The sequence below is a fragment of the Ranitomeya imitator genome, chromosome 4, assembly GCF_032444005.1.
Source record: "Ranitomeya imitator isolate aRanImi1 chromosome 4, aRanImi1.pri, whole genome shotgun sequence".
NCBI classification, from domain to species: domain Eukaryota; kingdom Metazoa; phylum Chordata; class Amphibia; order Anura; family Dendrobatidae; genus Ranitomeya; species Ranitomeya imitator.
This window is the reverse complement of record NC_091285.1, coordinates 607084101-607101986: the sequence shown is the minus strand read 5'-3', so window position 1 is coordinate 607101986 and position 17886 is coordinate 607084101. Positions and strand designations below refer to the sequence as shown.

Below are 17886 nucleotides of genomic sequence, written 5' to 3'. Positions count from 1 at the left end.
TCAACATGCTATTCTTCACGTCACATGCCTGCCAACCGCTTGATCAGTGCACATATCCTAGTTGTTCAGTCAAATAAATTCCGGCTCTGGACAAGATTTTCCAGCTGGTGCAAAAACTGCAAACAAATATGAATAAACACAAAGCAATGAGCTTATATATTCCATTCAAAAATGCAAAATTAATATTAAAAAATGTAGGGAAGGTTGGCATTCCAGAGCAGCAGCATGTACAGACACAATGCTCCCACCATAAATTACATCATCTGGCCAATAAGCTGTGGAGTAAGAATGCTAGATTTATTTTTCTCCTTTTTTTATTGCGTGGACATCGTTTTCTGGACATGTGCAGACTAAAGTACGCATGCAATCGAACTCATGTGTATGCATGTCCTTGCGTACAAATGCGTTCCCATCAGGGCCGGACTGGCCATTTGGCAATTCTGGCAAATGCCAGAAGGGCCTGTCTGGTCGTGGGCTGCCTTGTCTGCTACATTGTTCACAGAATCGGTGTTCTCAAGATACCCATACTGTTAAGAGTTGTGACTAAAGAATCATTAGAAATATTGGTTTTGTAGTAAATCTTGCTTTCCTCCTTGCAGGGTAATATTAATAATATATCCCATTTGATGCTTGGGGATGGGGACAGCATGGGCCTGTGTGATTTCAAATGCCAGGGCTGAATTTCAGTCCCAGTCCGTACCTGGTTCCCATAGGCAGTAATGCGTTTTTTGGACGCAATCATCCGCATGTGAACGATAGCGCAATATCTGCCACCTCAAAAAGAGCAACAGGTTGTGTTCGCGGACACCGCGGAACGACGCATCCGCATGCAAAAGCATCTCCCTGCGTACACCATGTTAAAGCTATGTACGCATGACGCATGCGGATCATACACTGCGCACAGAAACGCTAATGTGAACCCGGCCTAAGAAACACAACCTTGCTTTCATGTTGCATTTTGGTTAATAAAACGAATGTTATCAAACATACTGTAGACAGATGACACATATAATCCACACTGAAATATTCAGCAAAAAATTAAAAAAAAGCAGCAAAAATGTAGCAAAAGCGGCTTTTTGTAAGCTGCCAAGAGAGAGGTTTTTGCCTGATGAAAAAAAAACACATCCCTGACTTATAACACGCAGTAAGCACATGACTAATGGCCCATGTACAAGCCCAGACCAGAACGAGTTGTTTTTCGGTTGAAACTGTGCTTCAGAGTCTGTTCTATGCATAGGAACCTCCCACACTGCAGCTGTTTATCACTTGTAGAACTACAGAGCCCAGCAAGCTGAGCCCAGCACTATCACATAATAACCATGAAGTTCTGTATTGATTGAATAAACTGCTTCCTAAACCCACAGGAACTGTGATGGTAGGAGGGACACACACACCACACCCAGGCCGGGAGAGCAGGCACCTCCCTGTGCCAGCAGCCTCCCTTATAACCGGGGCACATCTGAGGAGGGTTCTGTGCAGGGGCTGCCATCTGCTGAGGTGAGGCTGGGGGGCTGTCACTTGTAGCTATGGAGGTCAGGTTCTCTTCCTCTCTGGAGAGGCAGTTTGCATGGTAGTTATGCTGTAACTTTCCTCCAAGTCCTGGAGCAGATGCAGCAGAGCTGAGTGTGTGTTCTGACCTTCTGTTGTGACAACTGATGTTTGTTGTTGAGATCTGCGAGTTGCACAATGACTTTTTTGTTTCTGACAGACATACAATTTTAATTCCATAGATGAGCGTCTGTCATGTGATGGCAAAACTTCTCATCTGAGTAACCTGAAGAGCTAGTCTGGAGGATAACCTCTAAATTATGGGTGTCATGCATGAGATTCTGGGTGCACAGCCGCTTGTTTGTGTCCCACCTCTTTAATGAAGAGAGGAAGAATACATACATACATACATACATACATACATACATACATACATACATACATACTGGTGGTCTGGTGCACAAGCTTCTGAGGAAGGGGGATGGGATAGCTTCCTCTGGGTCCCATCAGTATATGGCCCCTCACAGTCCAATATCTCCTCATAATGCACAATTCCACCTGTGTAACTCCCGGGCACCCATATAGTTGCACCTGTGATGATATGTCTGCCCATGGTGTGCGTTTACACTTAATAATGAGAAAAGAGCCATTTTCTGCGCTGCCCTTGGCCAGTATGTCCTCTGTGGCAGACGGTCTTCACTTCTGCGCAAAAGAGCGGCTGCCAATAAGGCCCATATTAGTGACCGACAAGGGCAGCGCACATCGAATTTGTCATCTCCATTCATGATCTTTAGGCTGTGTGCACATGTAGTGGATTTACTGTGGATTCGCACCACTTTTTTTCCGCGCAGAAACGCTGCTTTACAGTACAATTTAAATCAATAGGGGAAAAAAAATGGTGCGGAAAATTCCGCATGGAAAACACAGCGGATTGAAAGAAGGAGCATGTCACTACTTTTGTGCGGATCTGCAGCGTTTCTGCACCTATTCAATTATAGAAATCCGCAGGGGTAAAAAACGCACAAAATACGCAAGAATGAACGCATCAAATCTGCACCTGCGTTTTCTGCCAGGAGATGCTGATTTTGTGCAGAACATTTTGCAACGTGTGCACATAGCCTTAGGAAAGTGGCTGCTGCTTTCCTCACATGGCTGCGCAGTGAGTGTGTGGTGACCACTACATGGGACCCCACCAGAGGGCTCGCTGAACTGTTTTTTTTTTTTTTTTTTTTTTGTTTTTTTTTTTTGTTTGGCTTTTAAATGTATTAGTTTTGTCAATCACATCCACATACTGGAGTGTGGTGGTGTTTTTTTTTTTTTTTTTTTTATCTTCTCATGGATATTGGCATTTGTGTTCTATAAATCAGCAGTGTGTAAACTTCTTTTGTGCGTATGCAGCTTTTTATGAAGGGGAGCCTGACTGCAGATTCATTCTGTCCGATATTGGTTCTGCAACAGAAATCAGACTTTGGTTGTTGTTGCAGTTGTGTATGTTTTACTCTGAAACTGCAGAATTTCAGAGAAATCGTAGTTTGAAGACGTGACTGCAACTCGGATGAGTGGTCCAAAGCAGGACGCTGGCAAATCTTCCCCTCAGTGACTAACCCCCCCCCCCCTACCTGTGTAGTAAGTCTATGGGAGGTTTTTTTTTTTTTTTTTTTTTTTCTGTCTGGAACCTATCAGCAGGTTTTTTGCTCAGTAAACTACAGGCATTGTCATGTTGCTGCTCTTATACTGATTAGGGCTCATACTCACTTGCGAGAAATACGGCCGAGTCTCGCATGGTAACACCCGGCTCTTCCGCCGGCACTTGGGAGCGGAGCGTGCGGCTCCATGTATTGCTATGAGGCCGCACGCTGTGCTCTGGAGTGCTGACGGCAGAGACTGGTTTTAACATGCGAGACTCGGCAGTATTTCACGCAAGTGAGTATGAGCCCTAAAAATGATACTGGGGTAAGGAAATCCATCTTGTGTAATCAGTTTTCAGTTAATGAGACGCCTGCGCTCCAGGTTGGGACTGTAGGCAGAGTCTTATCTTCCTGCTTTAAGCCAGAGAAGCCAAGCAGAGACCTGTCCGCGAAGCACAGACACGGTGCTCATCATAGAGACGCTGTCCGTGCTTCGGGGCGGCCTATGGTCAGGTCTCTCCTTCGTTTCTCTAGCTTAGAGCAGGAAGATAAGACTCTGCCTACAGTCCGGCCCCAGAGCACGGGCATCTGATTACACAAGATGGATTTCTTTACCCCCAGTATAATTCTGCCAGCCTGATAGTGTCTGTAGTTTACTCACCAAAAACCTGCTGACAGGTTGCCCACGATCAGGAACTGCTGCGGGTTTGATGCTGCGTATTTATGCAGCGTCAAACCTGCAGTGGCCAGCTGTTATGTATCACCCACTAACACTGACATGTGGCACATCTTACCAGACCACAGCATGTCAATTTCTCCAGCTAGCGTCTCCACAAGAGAAATTTCACCAATAGAATGCATTGGATGAGGTAAGTGCACGTGGTTCAGTGAACACATGTGGATTTACCTGCGTTTACTAGAAGGCAGTTCTTTGGATCCAGTGAACATATGATGCGTCCAAAGCGCTGCTAGTTCTGGATCGTAGACCTTGGGCTATGCTCCCACGATTCATATTTCGTGAGTTTTTGATGTTGCAGATTTTTTATTTATTTTTTTTCCCCCTATGCAATTTTTGTCACTTGTTGGGGTGTCAGGTTTTAAATAAAGCTGCTTTGTTGTTTGATCCTTCCTGGTATTCAGCTTTACAAAATCTTATTAACATCATTTGCGGAATACATTCATTTTTTTTTTTTGTTTTTTTTTTGTTTTTATGCGTTTTCACCTTGGAAAGCTACGTCAACAAAAAAATGCATTTTGTACCTGTAGATTGTTTGCATCTAACCCAGGACTATGGGAAAGTTCCACAAATAAGACTCTGCGCATCCACGAGAGAAACTGTCATTTGCGGATTTAAACCCGCACCGCAGCTCAGGTGACACAGTGGGCATGAGATCTCTATGAATCCCATCTACATTGCTGGAACTGTAAGACGCTGCGTTTAAAAACTCCTCATAGACACACAGCATTAAGGAAACAAATGTGTTAATTATATATGTACCATATAAGTGCAATTAGGAAATTGCCCCAGGTCTCTTAGGCTAGTTTCACACTAGCGTTTCCCTGATGTACGGAGGGCTGCGGACTTCCTCCGTGAAGCCCCGCCCTCAGCCGCACCTCCGCTTGTAGCTCCGCCTACATCTGCATGCGGCCTGCGTACCTATATTTAACATTAGGTACGCAGGTTGTGCGGCTGTATGCGGATGGTGCCACATGCGTCGTTTTGACGATGCGGAAAAAAAAAAATGCTACGTGGCTGCGTCTCCGCATCGTCAAAACGACGCATGCGGCACCATCCGCATACAGCCGCACGACCTGCGTACCTAATGTTAAATATAGGTACGTAGGCCGCATGCGGGCTGCATGCAGATGTAGGCGGAGGTGCGGCTGAGGGCGGGGCTTCACGGAGGAAGTCCGCAGCCATCCGCACATCAAGGAAACGCGAATGTGAAACTGGCCTTATCTCGTCAATCTCTACACTTTGACACTATGAATAAATGAGTCTCATCTGCTGAAAAGCTGATCTGAGTCACTTACAAATCCATCTGTCAATCACTTTCTGGAACGTAAACGTCATATGAAAGACTTTTTTTTTTTTTTTTTTTTTCTCTCCTCAGGGAGCAGGACAGTCCTATAGTAGATCAAGATGACAACAGAGTCCATCTTTGTAAAATATTTCAGTGTAAATGGCTAACGTGGGCAAACCTCAGTATGTGTAAGATGGGTCTGATTGCTGGGAAGTCGTTGGTGTGGGCTCAGGACACGTTCATGTACGAGATGTGAATGAGTTCCTATTCCCCAGAGTTAGGTGTGGCTGAGAGAAGTACGTGGTGATGGCCTGAGGCGGACAGTACGCACAGCGGTGGGTGGGGTAGACTGGCAGAACAATCCCTGTACGGTGAGTTATGTACAATGCCGCCTGTGTGCACTGTAAACTCTGGCCTAGTTGTCGGCCCAACAAGCTGACCTGTAGTCCAGAGTACACTCGGTGAATTTGGCAATGTATACAGCACCTGCTGCCATACCAAGCTGATGGAGGAAGGAGGTGTTTAAAAAAAAAAAAAAAATAAATAAATAAAATGTATAGTTTGTAAATCTTCCTTGAGCTATTCCCGTGCAGTCTGCATGTATGTCTTGAGGTTGTGTTTACACAGTGATATTATGACCGAAAGTGCAGTTGAAAAGTTTGAGGCACTCCTATACTCTCCTATGCTTTTATTGCCACTTGTTGAACAAAGGAGTGCCATTCTGCTATATTACTAAGTCATCACTTGTTGTATCTCTTGGGCATTATTAAAAAAATTCTATATACATATTTGTTTGATGTATATCCATGACTGTGGCCACTCTAGATATCAGGTGGAAGGTGTCATAGCATGTTGCCAGCCACAATGTGTTTGATCATTTAACCACCCCCTGGTGTGCTGGCCCCAGCTGCCAAATTATCCCCACCTTGGTCCCACAATCCATCTCTTCTGACCCAGCAGTCTGGACTATAAATTTAGAACTATCCTTAGGGGTGCACGCAAGCGTCCCAGAAGATAAGCGTCGTGATACAGCAGTTATTCCATGGCAGTTAGTTAGGGCAGGAGTCAGGTAACCCACACTCTGCACTGCCCTCTATCCATGTGCTTTATTCCTATCCTCCTGTGTTCCCTTGCAATCCACATTCACCGCCCAATCCCCCCCTCCACCAGGACTCATACATCAGCTCCTCTCTCCTTCCCTCTCCCATGCACTTCTCACCTTCCTGAAAAACCTCAGCCCATCTTGCCCAAACACACTGCACAAAAAACTTCATACACTTCCAAAAACTACTTGCTTTTTATCTTCTTACTCCTACTGATTTCGGGAGACATGTCCCCCATCCCCCAAGCTCAACCACTACCCTACCTCATATCAAAACCATACTAACCTTATTAATATTACTTGCACTCCCTCGTCTCTCTCTTTCAATTGTTCCCTTTGGAATCCATGTTCTGTATGTAACAAGCTTCCTTTCTTGCACAACTACTTTGTGAACAACTGTCTGAATCTGTTGGCCCTCACTGAAACCTGGATCCAGGACTCTGACACTGTCTCCCCTGCTGCCATTTCCCATGGTGGCTTACAATTTTCCCATTCCCCGAGACCCACAAACAGACCTGGTGGTGGAGTCGGCATACTCCTGTCCCCACAATGCACGTTCCAGGTTATACCCCCAGTTCCATCACTCTCATTCCCTTCTTTTGAGGTCCACACCATCAGGCTCTTCTGTCCCCTCTCCCTCAGAGTAGCGGTCATATAACTGTCCCCAGGCTCACCCACCCACTTCCTGGACCATTTCTCTGCCTGGCTGCCGCACTTCATGTCTTCAGAACTCCCAACCCTTATCCTGGGAGACTTCAACATCCCCATAAACAACCCCACTTCTACATCTGCATCCCAGCTTCTATCACTAACCACTTCGCTCGCCTGTCACAGCTCTCAACCTCTGAAACACACAAAGATGGTAACACCCTGGACCTGGGTCTTTGTCCGGCTCTGTTCAATCTCCTACCTAGATAACTCACCGCTTCCCCCTCTGACCACAACATTCTATCCTTCACACTCACAAATCCTCGCCCACCCCAGCACTCTCCTACCTACCACACATTCAGAAATCTACAAGCCATTAACCATCATACACTTTCAGACTCCTTACACTCATCATTGTCCCCAATCTCTTCTTTTTCCTGTCCTGATCTGGCTGTACATCACTACAATGACACTCTTAGAAGCACCCTTGACCAAGTAGCTCCCCTCACCCTCAGAACCTCCAAACAGAGTGAAACAGCCCTGGCTCACTCTCCACATTCGATCCCATCACTGAAGAAGTCTCCAAGCTCCTCTCCTCTTCTCGTCCAACTACATGCACCACCGACTCCATTCCCTCACACCTCCTCCAGTCTCTCTCTCTCCAGTCTTCACAACTCGCCTAACTATAATTTTTAATCTCTCCCTCTCCTCTGGAATTTTCGTCTCCTCCTTCAAACACTATCATTACTCCATTACTAAAACCTACCCTCGACCCATCCTGCACAAACAACTACAGACCGGTCTCCAATCTCCCCTTCATCTCAAAACTCTTGGAGCACCTGATCTACTCCCGCCTTACCCGTTACCTCTCCACTCATTCCCTCTTAGACCCTTCACAGTCCGGTTTCCGCCCCCTACATTCGACAAACTGCACTCATCAAGGTGACCAATGACCTTCTGACAGCAAAACGTAACGGTGACCACTCTGTTCATTCTTCTCAACCTTTCTGCAGCTTTCGACACTGTTGACCACCCTCTCCTACTCTCTAGGCTCCAGTCACTAGGCATTAAGTACACTGCTCTTTCCTGGTTCTCCTCCTACCTTTCTGACCGCTCCTTCAGTGTTCTGTTCTCTGGCTCCACTTCATCTCCTCTTCCTCTCACTGTTGGGGTACCTCAGGGCTCAGTCCTTGGCCCCCTTCTCTCTCTACACGGCCACAATTGGACAGACCATCAGCAGATTTGGCTTCTAGTACCATCTTTATGCCGATGACACACAACTATACACGTCATCCCCTGACCTTACCCCCACTGTACTACAGAACGCCACTGACTGTCCGCAGTCTCCAACATCATGTCCGCTCTCTATCTGAAACTCAACCTCTCCAAAACTGAACAACTTCTGCTCCCGCCTTCTACGAACCTCCCTAAATCTGACATTTCCCTCTCTGTGGGTGGCACCATAATAACACCCCGGCAGCAGGCACGCTGTCTGGGTGTTATGTTTGAATCCGATCTCCCCTTCACCTCCCACATACAATCTCTTGCCCGCTCGTGCCGCTTACACCTAAAGAACATCTCTAGAATCCGCCCTCTTCTCACCATGGAAACAACAAAAACCCTCACTGTCGCCCTGATCCACTCACGCCTGGACTACTGCAATGCTCTATTAATTGGCCTCCCCCTCACTTGACTTTCCCCTCTCCAGTCCATCCTTAATGTGGCAGCCGGGGTTGTCCATCTGGCTAATCGTTACTCAGATGCATCCGCTCTTCGCCAGTCATTACACTGGCTGCCCATTCATTACAGGATGCAATTCAAAGTACTTGTTCTCACCCACAAAGCTCTCCACAGTGCGGCACCCCCTTACATCTCCTCCCTCATTTTGGTCTATCGGCCTAGCCGACCGCTGCGCTCTGCAAATGACTTTCGGCTAACCTCTGCACTAATCCGTACCTCCGACTCCAAGACTTCTCCTGTGCTGCGCCAATCCTCTGGAATGCTCTACCCCAAGATATTAGGACCATCCACAACTTGCATAGTTTTAGGCGCTCGCTCAAAACACATTTGTTCAGAGCGGCCTACCATGTTAACTAATCAAAGTAATTTCATGTTTGGGTGTGTGTAGCCCATTCACTATCTCCATCTACCACCCCCCCACCTCATTGTAAATTGTAAGCTCTCACGAGCAGGGTCATCTTTTTTTAATCTTTGTCTGCTGGACTTGATTTTCATTCATCTTTGGTCTGACTGCTTTCTCCAATAGTGCGGCATCCATGGGTCTGTGTGGCACACTGGCTATAATGAGTCTGTGCGTAGTGCGCACAGGCTGAATACCCAATTGTCTTAAGCCCCAAGACTTTGACGAAAACACACTTGTACAGTGACTGGACTAGGGAATAACTTGGGAGTTTAAGGGACTCTGTCAGCACAGACTCATTGTTCAAACCAACTAGGGTGTGAGCCCACAATCCAGAGTTGCTGTGGGTTGAACGCTGCGTACTTGAGCAGCAGCCAGATGTTAAAGCTTAGTGGATAGGATTTCAAGAAATCCCCATGTCCACTATGCGTAAACGGACGCTCGCGGAGACTGACATTCGGCGCATCTCCCCAGACCCCCAGACCGCAGCATGTCAATTTCTCGCTTGTCTTCACAAGAGAAACTTCACCAAAAGAGTGTATTGGACGCAGTGAATCCGCACGGTTCAGTGAACACATGTGGATTTACCTGCGTTCAATAGAAGGCAGCGCTTTGGATGCAGAACATGTCCGCTGCATCCAAAGCCCTGCTACTTCCAGATCGTGTGCACCCAGCCTTACAGGCACTCATTGTACCATGGCGTGGTCAAATATATAACATCTTCCCACATGCGTTTTTATTTTATTTATTTTTTTTCCCATCCAGCATTTCATGAACAGTTTATGCCTGAAAACCATGGCAGGTTTGACCACCTCATGTGCACAAACAAAGAGCTGTTTAAGGGTATGTGCACACATTGCGGATTCTCTGTGGATCCGCAGCGTTTTTTTGAGGTGCAGAAACACTGCAGATCCGCAATTGATTTACAGTACAATGTAAATCAATGAGGGAAAAAAAAAAAAAGAAATGTTCACACTTTGCGGAAAATCCGCTGTGGAAACGCTGCAGTTTAAAAGTAGCAGCATGTCACTACTTTTTTTGTGAATCTGCAGCATTTTTGTACCCATTCCATTATAGAAAACCGCAGCAAAAACGCACAAACGCTGCGGAACCGCAGGTGCGTTTTCTGCCAGGAGAGGCAGAATCCGCACAAGAAATTCCTAAGTCTAATCCGCAATGTGTGCACTTAGCCTTAGGGCTCATGCCCACTTGCAATGAAATTGAACGAATTCAATCGGATAAAAAATTTGGTCTGAATTCAATCCGATGTTAACCCCTTTACCCCCAAGGGTGGTTTGCACACTAATGACCGGGCCAATTTTTACAATTCTGACCACTGTCCCTTTATGAGGTTATAACTCCTGAAATGCTGCCATGGATCCCAGTTTTTCTGACATTGTTTTCTCATGACATATTGTACTTCATGCGGTAAAAGGTCTTTGATATGACTTGCGTTTATTTGTGGGAAAAAAAAAAGGAAATTTGGTGAAAATCTCGCAATTTTCCAACTTTGAATTTTCATGCCCTTAAATCGCACAGATACGTCATACAAAATGCTTAATAAGTAAACACTTCCCACATGTCTACTTTACATCAGCACAATTTTGGAACCAATTTTTTTGTTTTTTTTGTTAGAGGGTTATAAGGGTTAAAAGTAGAGTAGACAAGCGTGGGCACATCACATCACATTTGAAGTCACTTTGAGGGGTCTAAATGGTAGAAAATACCCCAAAGTGACACCATTCTAAAAACTGCACCCTGCATAAAAACATATATATATATATATATATATATATATATATATAATTTTTTTCAGAACTGCTGTATGTAAAAGCTCATGTTAAAATCGCATAGCGCATGGATTGCATACACATGTCGTACAGATGTTGCATTTAAAAATCGTACAAAAATCACATGGCACTCGTCTGTGTTTTTTTTTTTTTTTTTTTTTTTTTTCTTGCATATGGGTATGAGCTCTAATACTATATAGTTTACTGCGGTCTCCTAGGCAAGAAGCGCATTGCACAGTCTGCTCCTGAAGTTGGCCAGTTCATTGCTTCTGGCCAGCTTCAGTGCCCCAATTCTCCTCCAAGGCTGCAGAGGCAAAACTTCCGCTGCTTGCAGCATCAGAGGCCACATAGTTTGGTCCAGCTGCGCAACCATGCAATCGGCCTCAATTGTCAATCTTTAGGAGCACTCCGTGGCCCTACAAGCTGGGAGGAGGGGTGTGATGCGCTCGTTTTGTCACCCCATGCCTCCTGCTTATGATTGGGCAAGATCATACAGAGGAAAAATTACACATCCTCAGGGTCAAACCAGAAATTGCCTCTTGGTTGAAGTGGAAATTAGAATCTAAACTTGACAAGCTCATATCTCTGCAACAAAGATGGGGAAAAAAAGATGGAAAAAAATACTTATTATTCAGCTCTGCATTTACTATCCACCAATGTGGACATTCTAGCTTGCTGAAAGTGGGGAAGGATCCCTGTTAATGGGGACAAATATTTCAAGTAAACATTCAACTATGTCCAGAGAACTAGAACTACCACTCTCCAGTAAGTCTCAGTTGATTTTCCCGTTCTACTGGAGTATGATGTTTGGTCACATTAATGTCTTTATCTCACTTTAGGGATATGAACTCTTACAGACTAAATTCTCCATGTCTTCAGAGAAACTAGATATACACCATGAGTGTTTTACAAATTGAACATATTTTCCGCTTTGATTAAAAAAAAATAAACAACCACATGGCCAGTAACTATAAATTTACACACTTCAGGGGGGTTTATTTTATTTTTTTTCCCAGAGCCACATGAGCGGTTAGGGTTAACTCATACATGTGACCCTACCATGTTCTGAAATTTAATGTCTAAAGACTGGAGCTTAAAAAGAAAAAAATATAATACAAACCCACTGCTATGTGTTCTAGCCTGGGATTGCGTTATGACTCAATCTGGGGCTTCTTTATGGAACTTTTTACTCCGTTTGACCTCCTTTTCGACACTGTCTTTTTAGCTGGTTTAAGGTCAACCTTTCATGACTGATTCCTCATCCTTTGGGGGGTTTGACTTGGGAGTCAAACGAGAATACAGTTGTCATCTGAAACTGCCTTTAACTATGCAATATCAGGTGTGTTTTTGTTTGTTTTTTTTTGTCATTTTTTTGTCATGTTTGGGTATCTCAAATTTATTAATTGACCAGTTTAGCTATGCAAAGTTCCAGTTAATAGATGTGGGCCCTAAATGATAAATTCTCTGCTTTTAACAGAGTGCATTAATTGGGTTTTCTAAACTTCTTGAAATATCACATTGGATCTCTTGCATTTTTGGCACATTTGGCCTTGGGATGATATTCGTTATGTCTCTTTGTGTTTATTCAGTCCAGCATTGGTTAACGATCTCTCATCTGTCATGCTGCCAATGATGCATTCTGCTACCTGTAGGAGAGTTTGCTATTTGAAAGAGTAATTGGTGTAATGTTCTAAATGTTATATAATTTTTTTTCTCAAAAAAATAATGAACACTTAAACATCACAATGTAACTACAAGTCAATCATACTTCTGTGAAATCAACCCATCGAGTTATGAAGCAACACTGACTGTGAATTTCCCCTGCTGTTGTGCAAGTGTAACAGACAACAGTTAGAAATGATAAACAATTAGCATGACAACCCCTATAAAGGAGTGGTTTTACAAGGAGTGACCACAGACCATTTCTCTGTTCTCATCCTTTTTTTGGCTGTTTTTGTCACTCTTGCATTTTGTCATTGCTCTCACTCCTAGAGGTTCTGTACAGTAATGAGGTGTTGTCTACAACCCGCAGAAGTTGCAGGTACATTCAGGATGTCACATCAATGCGAGCTGGGGCAAGAAGGGTAGCTGTGTCTGTCAGCATAGTGTCCAGAGCATGGAGCAGATACCAGAAGACAGGCATGAGACATGGAGGGGGGCGGGCGTAGGAAAGCAACAACCGAGCAGCAGGACCGCTACCTCCTCCTTTGTGCAAGGAGGAGCACTGCTGCAGCCCTGTAAAATGACCTCCAGCACACCAATAACACCCATGTATCTGCTCAAACTGTCAGAAACAGACTGTCAGGGTGTTATGAGGGCCCGATGTCCGCAAGTGGATGCTGTGCTTAACCCCTTCCCGACCTTTGACGCATGAAAGTCGGTGCCATTCAGACCCATGACGCAGCATATGCGTCATGGAAAGATCGCGTCCCTGCAGATCGGGTGAAAGGGTTAACTCCCATTTCACCCGATCTGCAGGGACAGGGGGAGTGGTAGTTTAGCCCAGGGGGGTGGCTTCACCCCCTCGTGGCTACGATCGCTCTGATTGGCTGTTGAAAGTGAAACTGCCAATCAGAGCGATTTGTAATATTTCACCAAAAAAAAATGGTGAAATATTACAATCCAGCCATGGCCGATGCTGCAATATCATCGGCCATGGCTGGACACACTAATGTGCACCCACCCCACTCCTCCGATCGCCCCCCCCAGCCCCCCGATCTGTGGTCTGCTCCCCTCGGTCCTGTGCTCCGCTCCCCCGTCCTCCTGCCCGCTCCCCCCCCGTGCTCCAATCACACCCCCCCCCGCACTCCGATCCCCCGCACAGCATGTTTTTTTTTTTTTTGTTTTTTTTTTTCCCCAGAACCCCCCCCCCTGGCTCCGATCCACCCGCCCGCACAGCGATCCCCCACTCCGTGCTCCAATCCACCCCCCCCCCGTGCCCTGATCGACTCCGTGAATTTTGATCACTGAGATAGGTTATATCTTAGTGATCAAAATAAAAAAAATAGTAAATGACCCCCCCCCCCCCCCCCTTGTCACCCCCATAGGTAGGGACAATAAAAAAAAATAAAAAAATTTTTCCACTAAGGTTGGGGTAGGGTTAGGGTTACGGTTTCGGTATGTGCACACGTATTCTGGTCCTCTGCGGATTTTTCCGCTGCGGATTTGATAAATCCGCAGTGCTAAACCGCTGCGGATTTACCATTTTTTTTTTTTCTGCGCATTTCAATGCGGTTTTACAACAGCGATTTTCTATTTGAGCAGTTGTAAAACCGCTGCGGAATCCGCAGAAAGAAGTGACATGCTGCGGAATGTAAACCGCTGCGTTTCCGTGCAGTTTTTCTGCAGCATGTGTACAGCAATTTTTGTTTTCCATAGGTTTGCATTGAACTGTAAACTCATGGGAAACTGCTGCGGATCCGCAGCGTTTTCCGCAGCGTGTGCACATACCTTTTAGAATTAGGCTATGTGCACACTGTGCGGATTGGCCGCTGCGGATTCGCAGCAGAGTTCCATCAGGTTTACAGTACCATGTAAACATATGGAAAGCCAAATCCGCTGTGCCCATGGTGCGGAAAATACCACGCGGGAACGCTGCGTTGTATTTTCCGCAGCATGTCAATTCTTTGTGCGGATTCTGCAGCGTTTTACACCTGTTCCTCAATAGGAATCCGCAGGTGAAATCCGGACAAAAAACACTGGAAATCCGCGGTAAATCCGCAGGTAAAACGCAGTGCCTTTTACCCACGGATTTTTCAAAAATGGTGCTGAAAAATCTCATACGAATCCGCAACATTTAGGGTTAGGGTTGTGATTAGGGTTACGGCTACAGTTGGATAAGGGTTAGGGGTGTGTTGGAGTTAGAATTGAGGGGTTTCCACTGTTTAGGCACATCAGGGGGTCTCCAAACGCAACATGGTGCCACCATTGATTCCAGCCAATCTTGTATTCAAATAGTCAAATGGTGCTCGCCCCGACGTGCACCCAAACAGTGGTTTACCCCCACATATGGGGTACCAGCATACTCAGGACAAACTGCGCAACAATTACTGGGGTCCAATTTCTCCTGTTACCCTTGTGAAAATAAAGAAATACTTGCTAAAACATCATTTTTGAGGAAAGAAAAATGATTTTTTTATTTTCACGGCTCTGCGTTGTAAACGTCTGTGAAGCACTTGGGGGTTCAAAGTGCTCACCACATATCTAGATAAGTTCCTTGGGGGGTCTAGTTTCTAAAATGGGGTCACTTGTGGGGGGTTTCTACTGTTTAGGCACACCAGGGGCTCTGCAAACGCAATGTGACGCCCGCAGACCATTCCATCAAAGTCTGCATTTCAAAAGTCACTACTTCCCTTCTGAGCCCCGACGTGTGCCCAAACAGTGGTTTACCCCCACACATGGGGTATCAGCGTACTCAGGAGAAACTGGACAACAAATATTGGGGTCAAATTTCTCCTGTTACCCTTGGGAAAATTAAAAAATTCTGGGCTAAATAATTATTTTTGAGGAAAGAAAACGTATTTATTATTTTCACGGCTCTGCATTATAAACTTCTATGAAGCACTTGGGGGTTCAAAGTGCTCACCACACATCTAGATAAGTTCCTTTCGGGGTCTAGTTTCCAAAATGGGGTCACTTGTGGGGGAGCTCCAATGCATAGGCACACAGGGGCTCTCCAAACGCGACATGGTGTCCGCTAACAATTGGAGCTAATTTTCCATTCAAAAAGTCAAATGGCGCGCCTTCCCTTCCGAGCCATGCCGTGTGCCCAAACAGTGGTTTACCCCCACATATGAGGTATCGGCGTACTTGGGAGAAATTGCCCAACAAATTTTATGATCCATTTTATCCTACTGCCCATGTGAAAATGAAAAAATTGAGCCGAAAAGAATTATTTTGTGAAAAGTACTTTTTCATTTTACAGATCAATTTGTGAAGCACCTGAGGGTTTAAAGTGCTCACTAGGCATCTAAATAAGTTCCTTGGGGGGTCTAGTTTCCAAAATGGGGTCACTTGTGGGGGAGCGCCAATGTTTAGGCACACAGGAGCTATCCAAACGCGACATGGTGTCCGCTAACGATGGAAATAATTTTTGATTCAAAAAGTCAAATGGCGCTCCTTCCCTTCCAAGCCCTGCCGTGCGCCCAAACAGTGGTTTACCCCCACATATGAGGTATCAGCGTACTCAGGACAAATTGGACAACAACTTTCGTGGTTCAGTTTCTCCTTTTACCATTGGGAAAATAAAAAAATTGTTGCTAAAAGATAATTTTTGTGACTAAAAAGTTAAATGTTCATTTTTTCCTTCCATGTTGCTTCTGCTGCTGTGAAGCACCTGAAGGGTTAATACACTTCTTGAATGTGGTTTTGAGTACCTTGAGGGGTGCAGTTTTTAGAATGGTGTCACTTTTGGGTATTTTCAGCCATATAGACCCCTCAAACTGACTTCAAATGTGAGGTGGTCCCTAAAAAAAATGGTGTTGTAAAAATGACAAATCGCTGGTCAAATTTTAACCCTTATAACTTCCTAACAAAAAAAAATTTTGTTTCCAAAATTGTGCTGATGTAAAGTAAACATGTGGGAAATGTTATTTATTAACTATTTTGTGTCACATATCTCTCTGGTTTAACAGAATAAAAATTCAAAATGTGAAAATTGCGAAATTTTCAAAATTTTCGCCAAATTTCCGTTTTTATCACAAATAAACACAGAATTTATTGACCTAAATTTACCACTAACATGAAGCCCAATATGTCACGAAAAAACAGTCTCAGAACCGCTAGGATCCGTTGAAGCGTTCCTGAGTTATTACCTCATAAAGGGACACTGGTCAGAATTGCAAAAAACGGCCAGGTCTTTAAGGTCAATAGGCTGGGTCATGAAGGGGTTAAAGCCCAACACCGTGCAGGGCGATTGGCATTTGCCAGAGACCACCCAAAATTGGCAGATTCAACATTGGCGCCCAGTGCTCTTCACAGATGAGAGCAGGTTCACACTGAGCACATGTGACAGTCTGGAGACGCCGTGGAGAACGTTCTACTGCCTGCAACATCCTCCAGCATGACCAGTATGGCAGCAGGTCAGTAATGGTGTGGGGTGGCATTTCTTTGGAGGGCCGCACAGCCCTCCATGTGCTAGCCAGAGATACCCTGACTGCCATTAGGTACTGGGATGAGATCCCCAGACTCTTTGAGACCATGTGCAGGTGCACTGGGCCCTCGGTTCCTTCTGATGCATGACAATGCTAGGCTTCATGTGTCCTAAAGTGTCAGCAGTTCTTGAATGATGAAGGCATTGATGCTAAGGACTGGCCTGCCTGTTCACCAGTCCTGAATCCAATCGAGCACATCTGGGACATCATGTATCGTTCCATCCACTAACACCACATTGCACCATATACTGTCCAGGAGTTAACTGATGCCTTAGTCCAGGTCTGGGAGGAGATCCCTCAGGATAACATCACCCGCCTCATCAGGAGCATGCTCAGGCATTGTAGGGAGGTCATACAGGCACATGGAGGCAACATACACACACTACTGAGCATAATTTCCTTGTCTTGAGGCATTTCCACTGAAGTTGGATCAGCCTGTAATTTGATTTTTTTTTTTCACTTTGATTTTGAGTATCATTTCAAATCCAGACCTCCATGGGATATTATGCTTTTTTTTTTTTTTTTTTTTGAGGGAAAACACGTATGTTCTCTCTCTCGGGCCTCAGCCATGGACTGGTTTTCTTAGGAGGTTCTCCATGACAAGCATCAGGGTCTTCTGCAGGCGGCCCCCTGTAATTATGTGACAGGGGTGGCCACTATCTGGAACTAGTAGTGTTTTGAACATTGCGTCCAAAGTGCTGCCTTCTATTGAACGTTCATGTGTTCATTGAACCACGCAGATTTACCGCATTCAATACATTTCTATTGATGTAATTACTCTTATGGAGACTTGCATCTTTAAAAACGTGCTGCATCAGTCTCCGCTGGTGATCCACAGGCGACTATGCACGCATAGTGGACATATGATTTCTAGAAATCCCATCTACTATGCTGTCACAGCTGGCCACTGGTTT

The 17886-nt window shown here is 45.2% G+C and overlaps 1 protein-coding gene across 1 annotated transcript in view; it reads left to right on the top strand.

Annotated features, from left to right (window-relative positions):
- The first annotated feature begins 1390 nt into the window (after nucleotides 1-1390).
- Nucleotides 1391-17886, top strand: part of ANXA4 (annexin A4) — a 106126-nt gene continuing 89630 nt past the window's right edge. Inside the window, exon 1 of the mRNA XM_069766554.1 lies at nucleotides 1391-1497. The gene's annotated coding sequence lies outside the window, so the exon portion shown is untranslated. The remainder of the gene's footprint in view (nucleotides 1498-17886) is intronic.